At 36.9% G+C, this 7488-nt stretch overlaps 1 long non-coding RNA gene across 1 annotated transcript; it reads right to left on the bottom strand.

Moving 5' to 3' along the window:
• Positions 1-217: 217 nt before the first annotated feature.
• Positions 218-6940, bottom strand: LOC124173251. The gene is made up of 3 exons (XR_006868476.1): positions 6689-6940; positions 4548-4747; positions 218-1150 (listed from the first exon to the last, which is right to left on the bottom strand). It is a non-coding gene; the product is annotated as an uncharacterized LOC124173251 (long non-coding RNA).
• Positions 6941-7488: the final 548 nt, after the last annotated feature.

A 7488-nucleotide genomic window follows, 5' to 3' on the forward strand; every position in this document is an offset into this window, starting at 1 on the left:
TTTCATAGTTATTGTGATTCCGACCCTTTTAGTCGCCTCTTACGACAAGCAGGGATACTGCGGAGGTATTCTCAAATCCCCTCTCTGCAGGGAATGCTTTCCTAAACAGCTACTATTAATTGATTGTTACACTGAAGAGTAATTCTGATGTTTTTTTAAGAATAATGTATAAGCAGCCAAGGTCTTTGATTGTGAAACTTCGAAAAAAAATAATATGAAGTTGCTAATTCACAATCAACATTTTTATTACAACTGAAAGTTATGTTGCACATGAATTGCATATATTCTCTTCCAGAGTTAGGAGAATAAGTGTGGCTGCATTGTAGAAGTAAAGGTATTCCAGTATACGCAGATTGTACAAAAATTAACGTTTTAAGGAAACTGATTTGATTGCCCACTGTAGTGCAAGTATAGAGAATGAACACTTTCACAATCGAAGACCATGACATGATCACATCAACAACCTAATTTAAATGACATTCTACAAATTAATAAAATTCTTAACAGTGTACCTTGAAATTTCTGGGGTAATGCTTACTGAAAGTTACTTTGGCAGAAGTCATCAAGTAAAATCAAGTAGTTGACATACATGTAAGTATTGAAACACAGTTATGAGCAATTAAAGGATAAAAAGATTATTTTGGACAAGCAGAAACAAAGGAGAGATTAATCTTTATTTATCACAATCAATCAAAATTTTGTCAGCAAAATTTACCAAAGGTTGTTTCACATTTTTTAGTGTTTCGGGTAAAATAGTTCAAATTCAGGCATTTCTTTCAACAGCTATTTCATTCGTTGCTTGCCTATTCCTGAGGTGAGATTTGTTAGGCAAGATACTTTAACAGTGAAATAAACAGGTGGCCACCAGTGATTTCACCTCTTGATGTTTAGTAGTGTGCAAGGCAGATCCGGACTGCTTTCTTGCCATTAAATCCAGTCTCTTCTGTGCCTGGATTAAGATGTCTCATACTTAAGTACTTCTGGGTTAACAACCATACATCACTTCACAGCCTTGAGCTGAGCCTCTGGGACTCTTGAGGCATGGCTCTCTTCAGAGTATCCAAATGTTGTTTGGATAGGCAGAGGGAAGATATTTCCTGTTGTCCTAGTTTGCCTCTGCTCTGCCCTTTACATATCTTAAGAAATCCATCTAGAACAGTCAAGTAAAGAATACCTGCATGAGAATAATTGGAAAAACAAACTGGATAAACTTAAAAACTGCCGCATAAAATTATATGTATTAGAAATGATGATTAAGATAATAATACCTATTAAGCATATTAGAAAATTTAATATTTTTATAATGTGGGTATACCACAGTTCCAAATAGTTAAGACCCTAGAGGCAATTCCACAGTTGGCACTGATGAGACTACATAACCACTAACCACTTTTAGTCATTGCCTAGAGATGTTACAGCATTTTGCAGCCTCTTATTAATGGGAGCGGTAGGAAGGGAAGTGGATGGACAAGAGACTGTTCAGGCTTACTGAGGGTAGAGATTACACCAGAGGTTACATAGGTCAAATTCCAATGCAGCAATGCCACTTCGGTCTATACCATATATGTATTCTCCAGTACATTTGTGGAGCATTGCAGAAAACGAGAACATACTACTTATGACCAAAGCCCTGGTACACCAATGCAGCTGCCAAAAAACTATTAACCAAAGTAAATCTCTAAAGGACCATGTTGTGCTGAAGGAAATGCATCAAATTTGCAGATAAAAATGATGACTTGCAAAAAAAATACCACCTTAGAATATGAAACCATTGCTGAGAGAATCATTGCATCTACTAGATGGTTGGTGGAATAGTGGCAGCTGCAGGATGGAGAATGAAATGTGCTGACATAGAGATTCAATTTTTGTGTACATTGTACCTTACTACCATGCATATATTATTGATGAATTAAAACAGAGAAATATAAAGAGAGACTATCCCCAATTAAGTGAGAGACAATACTATGATAAACAATTTTGGTGGGTTACGCATACAACAGGTAAACATATTAGAGTTAAAAAAAAGGAGATAAATTTACCACTCGAGGCTTTTAAACATGAGTGCATTATATTTAAAAATCCAATTTGAATGAACCCATGCCTGCCGATCCCTTCAGTTTCACCAACTGGCAGGATCCCCAATCATGGATGCCCTAATGTCAACATAACTCAAGACCTCTCCTAAATAGGCCCCATTCCCTTAAAAAATACTTTTCCCTTTAACATTCATGATAATATAGAAACTGGAAATCAAAGATTGAAGGAGAATCTTCCACCCCTCCATGTGACAACAGAGCTCCCCAATCCTGTCTTAAAAACTGCTGAAATGGGTAGATAGGCTATACTAGGGTACTCCAACAAACCTCCTTCGAGAGCCCATGCATTGATACATGATGCCATGTGCTTCTCATTACAGCACTCACTGGCAGCATGTCATGTAATGATATATTTGCCATGCTAAAATAAAATAAAATATGTTTCTCGCTGTTATGGCTTTTAATTTTTTTAATACATGCATTAAGTACTAGTGATTCATAGTCCTGAACAAAAAATTCACCACCAGCCACGCAGAAATGCCACGAATTTCAACAAATGCCAAAATGATATCAAATAACTCATACGAGAGATCAGGGTAAGTTGATATGATGCGAATAAATTGTACAATAGCATACTCCAAAGAACTTCCTTTTTGGAGCATTAATGTATCATGCAAGGTGCCTCTCATGAAGGCATATGGATTGCCGCTATTAAACTAAAATAAATCTATTTTGTAATGATGATCAGTTTGTTAAATATCCCACTATAGCACCTATACCAATAAACACATGATCATGTAACATTCATGTTTCCTGCAAACACATGACTTTAAATGCACAAACAACCAAGCTTTTCAGTTAACAGAAGAATTAACTCATAACGGATGGGCCCAGCTGTAGAGATGACATGTTGAGTGGTCAATATGGATGTCAAACTCGACAGTTGACAATTGATTACCAGCAAACAATAAAATATAGTGAAATCTCTGGCAAGGAATTAAAAATAGCCTCTCAAGAAGATTGCAGGACAAACAGTTACAGGTATGTAAGGCTTTGACAGGGAAAATGGAAGTGCAACAACAATACCCGGAAGGAAGCTCATCTAATCAACACCCCCCTCCACCAACCACGAAGGAACAGTATCACAATGCATTTATTCAACAATTTAAAACTTCTTTCTCTCATGCACCAGCTATTGAAATCGAGAGCGGCTTCATATGCTACAATGGGTTTAATTAAACTGCTGCTGCGTGCAAATTAAATTATAATTTAGAGACTTCTACAATGCTTTCAATGCCATTTGCTCATTAAAGCCTATATGTTTTCACAGTCTTTGATAAAGAAACAGCTATGGTGGCATTGACCAAAAACGAAAAACCGTGGAGATGGAAAATGTTTTTAAGAATCGTAACGTACAGTAATATCCATCACATCCTGAGTTAAAAAAACCACATAAGGAAATGCAAATGCTTAATTGGTATAACGATGAGTTATGGAAGGACAATAAAATCATTAAAATGTAAGCTTTTACAATTGGTATGAAACGGTATTGGTCGCTTGGTGACCTAATTTTTTGAAGCACACTTTCGTGGCTGAATAAACGAATATATTGTATTCCTGAATCAATGTATCAAAATGAAGTCATTCTAAATTTTTATGATTCCAAATACAACGAACACATTGAAGCCAAAATATTTCCTCTAGCTTCGAAGGAAATCAGCAGTTATTCAATGGTGAAGAAGTTTTGAAAATATTGTGAACACTGCCTTTGCATGTGTTTATGGTACTTCATGTTGCAAAACCCTATGTAATAAACATATATACTGTAAAAATATGTTGATTCACTTCCCTCAACTACCAACAGCATATGTTACCACTTATTCCCTGGTTATTCCACATTACCTATCGAGGTTACCAGGCAAATGTTTCTTGATCTTATCCAGGGAATTACCTAAATGGAAAAGAAACCCCCTTTTACAGGCTTATTATGAAACTGTTAAAAACCAAGTGTTTTTACTCCTCCATAAAATATTTATGAGAAAGCGCATGCCTTCCCGGTTAAGGTGGATAATGTCCGGCCCCCAGCAGTCTCTGCATCCCATCCAGCTATAAATTATGGAGGTTATGTATGTAAGAACATATGCCCAATAGGTGAAGATATAGCATATATATATATAAATATATTAGTACAACATTTGTGAGCTTACAATTCAAAATACTCCTCCCTCACCCTACAATCCCAAAGAAAAGGTGTGATGACGTCAATCACCTGAAATCCAGCAAAGGGATTTGAAATCACCGGAAAGGGAAATGAAATCACCCGAATGAATATCCTGTTAATGCATGAACGCAATGGCAACTGTAACACAAATGAATAATTGACATAATTATGAATCAAGTGAGTGAAAACATTGTCTTACTCTCCCTTGTATCCATCAGTTGATGGCTACTAAATGATGCTGATGAATAATGTTTCCCCATTGAGCTGGAGTGGGGATCATGCTTACTAACCTTTAATGTCAAGCAATGAATCCTGAGAAGTCTCCAATGGAAATTACTCATCAGCTGGTGAAATCTTACGTCCCTCCCCTAGTCATTGGATCCTATTCATAATATAATAGGAGAATAAAAGCATCCAACATCCAGGAAAACTCTCCACAATTTCGTTGTGCTCTGGCCTGATACGCAAAGACCAATGGCAGCTGGATAACCTATGAGCAAAGGAAGCATTTAGTACAGAAAATAAAATGCATTAAAGATTCGTTAAAAAAAGAAAAACTTCCCCTGCCTCTCTCAAGGTGGCACCCCAGAAGAGACACCAACCACACAAAATGGCTGTCTCCCACCATTATTTGCCCGTAAATCTCGGGTCTATCCATGGAGAATCCAAATCAATCACAAGTGGATCACTAGCGATTGACTATGAAAAGGCAAGTGTGGCCACGATAGGCAGGGTGAAGATCAGCCAAACAACTCCCCCTTCCACGCCTCATAAAAAAACACCAACAATGTACGCGGTTGAAAATCAGGAGGACCTATGTCTCTCATCTCCCGATTGGCATAACGAGCTACTCTCAAGTTCAAACAGGCAACCGGGAAAAAAATGTTAGTGACCTCTGCATTATTTCCAATGCCACAAACACATTGATGACAAAATGCTCAATTTGAATACTCCTATGGTGACAATGTTAAATGAACACAGTGAACATGCGTAAAATGTTTTTAAAAATCAAGGAATCCAATTATATGCCCATACTTCATATTGAGTGACAAATTGAGGAAATATTTAAATCACAGGAAGCAAACATGGAATAGCAAAATGGCAATTCATTGAACACATTGCTAATTTGTAAAATAACAATAAAATCCATGCAAAACAGAACTTTTACAGTAAGTACATAAACAAGGTTAAGTAACATTGCTTGCCGCAAAGCACTTTTACATAGTTGGTAGTAAAGAAATCGTGTGACTAATTCAATATAATAAAAAGATATCGCTTTCAGTGCATTTAACCTATTCTCAACTAAAGACGACAATATATGTGTGGACATTTCTTGACCCAGGAGACGAAAGCCGAATATTTTCTTTGGAGGATTTCTTATGCAAATAAATGAATGCCAAATACATACATTTCCCAGATCTCCCCCTTTTACATAGGGGTTCCTGGAGAGGGCATAAGCCCGCAGATGTGAAGCCATGCCTAACGGTACTCTTTGCGCATTTAGCCATCATGTCATGCCCAGCTTCGTAAATTTGCCATAAGGCTGCATGTTAAGAAAATATTGAGTTTTTCTGAAACCAGTGGCTTCACCTTGCATTATTTAGACAAATGAATCCTTTACACATATTAAATGCAAAAACAATGACTTTCGACCTGTTATTTCAAGGACATTTTAGGGTTGCCACTCTGCCTACATACTGAAGTTCACCGTTTTTTCCAGCTTTTCACGGTCTCAATGTCACCAAATTGACAGTCTGTTAATAAGCCAACAATAAAACAATCAGAAGCCGTAAATCAACTAAAAATTAACATACGCGACAGATGCTGTGAATGTATATGCAGCGATGAAACTGATATCTGTTATGACATCGACTAGTGTATGCAAAATTCAGGAAGGCCCAACCCAACTGCGCTCTTGCCCAGACACTGAATACCATAGCCTCTTTTAATATGCTTATGCCCTTACGACCTTCTTCCGTCTGGACACTGGAAGTCCTTTTTTATTCCTGGCCAAGGGATTGTTTTTTGCACACGTTGTTATTACCACACAGTAACCAAATTTTCCTAACCCATTTCAAATTCAAAAGGGAATTGAACATGTAAGTTATTTTAACATAAGTATAAATTATTGTGAGTCGTAAATAGTATTTCTATTAAAAACAGTGCCTAGTAATAATTTGATGGTGGACTCATGGGTTAGAGGGTCTAGTACAGTGCCTGGGGCAATAGCCAGGCACTCCATTGAGTTGAGTCCCAAATCAGAGGGAAGCAAACACAAGAGAAGTGTACTCCTCTCAAAATTACACCTCAATAGAGAGAGATTAAAAATATTCTCATGCTATGCGCAGAATGGAAAACATTTTTCTTTGGCAGAAATAATTAAGTATGCCATCTTCAACATGGAGTTTGCCTTAATCAATAACTCACTGACCAGAGGATCTTGCTCAACTCCAGCAGCAAGCAGCTGTTTTCCCGTGGCCTTTACTCTCCAATCATAACTATAGCTGGAAGGTGGAGCGTTACTCAAGAAACTGGGGATTTTGAAAACACAGTAGTCCTCAAAGACACTGATTTACTTCAGCTTGTCCAGACAGATGCATCTCGGGAACCCATCTGACTGCACAACCTACAAATCAAGAGGAGGGAAATCTTTCATACTAATAATAGGTCCAATGAAATCATTTCTTCAAATTCTACTTCGTTGGAATTGTGATCGTTAAACAACGATGCAAAGTCACGAAAGTCAATCAATAGTCAAAGTATGGCTTGATTAGGGCTGAAGTAAGAAAAAAATCCTTTAAATCCTCACTCCATGCGATTTCTTTTTATGGGGATTTTTAAAGCAGTTAGTGTATAAAAAAACATTTAACAATGTTGAAGAACAGAAAAGAGAGATAATAAGATGTGCAGAGTTCATTACCCTGCTTTTGCTTGGGGACATTTTACTGGATTATTTGTCAAGTGAATTCAATTATGCCTGTCACGGGAGGGAGGGCACATTGAATAATGGGTACTATATTTATTTTCATTATTATTTATAAGTATGACTTAGACTTTTTCATTAATTTAAACCAAAATTTTAATTTCATTTCAATGCACAGTTAAGTTTGAAATTTGTTTGTTTCAAAAAAGTTTGAAAAAGTTTGGCTCAAATCAACCCCCTTCTTAATCACTCATTTAGTAACATTGAAATGGGAATGGCACCACCCTTTAGAACACATTAAAAACCTT

This window comes from Ischnura elegans, assembly GCF_921293095.1.
Source record: "Ischnura elegans chromosome 13 unlocalized genomic scaffold, ioIscEleg1.1 SUPER_13_unloc_4, whole genome shotgun sequence".
Taxonomy (NCBI): Eukaryota; Metazoa; Arthropoda; class Insecta; order Odonata; family Coenagrionidae; genus Ischnura; species Ischnura elegans.